Source organism: Myotis brandtii, unplaced genomic scaffold (genome assembly GCF_000412655.1).
Source record: "Myotis brandtii unplaced genomic scaffold, ASM41265v1 scaffold427, whole genome shotgun sequence".
In the NCBI taxonomy this organism is placed as follows: Eukaryota; Metazoa; Chordata; class Mammalia; order Chiroptera; family Vespertilionidae; genus Myotis; species Myotis brandtii.
Genome location: NW_005366346.1, coordinates 202,276 through 205,400, shown reverse-complemented (window position 1 = coordinate 205,400; position 3,125 = coordinate 202,276).

Sequence of the window (3,125 nt, the reverse complement as noted above, 5' to 3'; positions counted from 1 at the left end):
CCTTGACACGCGCTGCCCGCCACCCGCGCGACTGCCCGGCCGGCCGGCGGAGAGCTGGTCGTGGAAGATCCGTTCACCTTTTCTCGCCAAAGTTTCAGTCCTTCAGTCCTTCCCTTGCCCTGACATGTTCTATATTCTCTTCATCTGTGGCCGCTGTCGCAGATCTGAGAGTTTAAATGCTCATTGACCAGAGTGCACCGGCTTTGTCTCCCACGATCCAGAGCTGGGGCACGGGTATATGATTCACCCCCTCCCCTTCAGCTCCCGAAGTAAAGGAAAGCAGAACGTAGCATTTTGGTGCAAAGATGTTGGGCTTCTTTGCATCCCACGGTTCCTCTTCTTATTTCAGTCCTGCTTTCTCTGACCTGAAATAAACAAGCAAGTAAAATAGGTTTTCGTTGTCTACTCTGCAGTGAGGCCAGGCCCATGCTACATGTTCATACTTTTCCTCGGGGAAACTAGAAGTTTGCTTCTCGGGGATGAAAAAGGAGATGCTCTCCAATATAAGTCTTGCTTTTTAGCAGTTCTAATTAAAGAGTTAAGAGGTCTGATAAAAAGAAATGGTGTTCTGGTGGCCAGCTGGTCCACAGGCCTCCCTCCTGTCAGAATGATGGAGGAAGGGGCGAGCTAGGATCCTAGGTGGCTGCCCTGGGATCTCTCAAGCCAACAGATATGTTGCTCTTTTGGGCCACTGACCACTTATTTGTCTCTTCTAGAGACAGTTCTTCACAACCCTTCCTACCTGCTGGCTCCTACAAACTCTTGCTGACTGAGATGCTGGTGGAGGAAGAGTTAGGGTTGGGAGGGATCCTCAACCTTGAGGCAGGAATGAGGTAGCATTGGAGGATGGAATTGGTATCACGTGTGGCCTAACCTTAAAGGCCACAAAACTAGGAGAAATCAGGAAGAAAAAAAACACAAAAAACAACGTAGAGCCACTAGTTGACCAGGAAGATGCAAAGTCAGTTCTTTTCATGTTCAATAACTTGTATCTGCTTCAAGAAACAACCTAACCGAAATGTATTTTTTTCTTTAAATTTTTTTATAATCAAAGAGCTCTTGGTTCAGTATGTCAGAGGAGAATGCCAGAATCTGCACACAGGTTCTCAGGTGAATCTGGTGCAAGGGCAGCCAAGGACTGACTACACTATGAAAAGCAATGATCTGAAGGAGGTCCTGTTCGGTCCTCTTTTTGAAATTGCCCATGAAAATAAACACTGGCTAAATAATGCTCTGTTGCCTCCTTTTATAATACTCGGCCATTTTTACAAGAAGAGAGAAGCAAACAACTTAGCTTCTTGGAGCCCATAACCTGACTTGGCTGTTTTCAGGCTATAGGCCCTGGGACAATATGCTCCAGGCCTGAGGTATCTCAACTCTGAAGTGACACCAGCTGCCTTTGGAGGCATAGAAACATCAGACCAGGAGGTAAAAGACCTCTACCCTCTGGCTCAGTCAGAGAAGCCAAAATCATAACCAGTGAGTGCTTGTGAACATCAAGGAGTAAAAATTTTGTCAGGCTCCACCAACTCTAAGAGAAACAGGGGACAGTTTAAGGCCCTTAGTTTAAGGTGGGTAGCCTAAGTCATGTCCTCCATAATAACTCCAGTATCAATTTAGTGGGGCATTGACTTCGATGAAAGAGTCAGCCACCTATAACCTGACTGATGTAGCCATTGTTCCCTTGTGCTGCTGCTGATCATCAGAATACAGAAAAAGCAATTTTATGATTTAGAAGGCAATGATCTCATGAAATAAGCGTGACTTCCTTTGGTGAGTAATTCTTTTATTCCTTCCAAAGTCTTGCTCCACTGCCTCTTATTCATATTCCCACATCTCTCCCTTTTCTTCATCAATGAATGGGCAGATACAGGGTACTGGTGTCAGAGCAGCACTGAGATTAACCACCATGAGGGATATACAACAATAAAATGGAGCCCCCACCCTTTTAATATTGAGAACTTGGTGGAATCTGAGAATGAAACAGGAAAAAGAAGCTTCATCCCATGGATGAGAATGGCATTCTTGCTACAAATGGGCCAACCAGCTTTGAAGTCTTATGTTTGTCACTAAATTATTTCATCCATAGTTCCAAGGCACCTCATTTGTAGCCTTCACTGTTTCTCTTAAAAATAGTAGAGATTCCAAGGGGTTTGAAACCCTCGGTGCTAATCTTCAAATCAACCACAACCCCAATCTCTTCCTTTAGAGTTTAGAGGATGCTTTTATTTTGCTCCTTAGAAGTTGTTAGTGAGATTGCAGTCATTAGTTCACACCGGAAGAAAAGGAGAGCGATTCAGTTGCCTGCTAAAGATAATGTAGCTAAAGGTACCCCAGAAACCATGGCCAGGGCAACCCAGGTCTGCTCTGAGTCTAGGCTCAGTGTTCTTTCCACAATATTCACCTGCCTCAGGTGCATATTTTCAGCCAGTCACCCTACACCCACCACTCCTTAGTAACTTCTGGGTGATAGAAAGTCCTGAACTCTTGCTTTTTACATTTTCTCCAGAAAGAGATAATCCATAGATGAGGGTCCATTTCCAGGTGATAGATTCAAATCAACTGGTAAGAATAATTTTCATTTACAATGTCAGCTTTCCTCCTTGATTCATCTGACATTGTACATGTGTGCCTCTTATACTATATAGAAATTTCTTTATGATCTCCTCTAGAAAAATCCATCCACGCACTAAATAGTACATGTAAGTTAGAGGGTAAGCCTAAGGAATGTTATATAAAACTGTGTCCTGAAGAGTAACCGCCTCAAAATTGTTGCTCTATCTATGTGTGTAAGGGTGGTAAGAAAATGGGGCTATAAAGTTTATTGTTTCTTTTGGAGGGAGAAGTAAGTTAACATGCTATGTTTGTAGCTGTGGATTCATCCAGCGATGACATACAGTTTTTATTCACCTGGTCATCTGAACTATTGGCTTTTTCCCATAAACCTTTCTCCAAACATTTACCACTGTCTGAGTGGTTCAGTGTCTGTAAAGCATCTCCCTGTTTTGAAAAGTTCTGTTCTTTATTTATCATGAACAGTACTCCATTTTATAATACTTCTATTTGTTGGTTTAAGGCAACCTCTTCTATATCATTTGTGACTTAGATGCTTTCTACAACCCCCC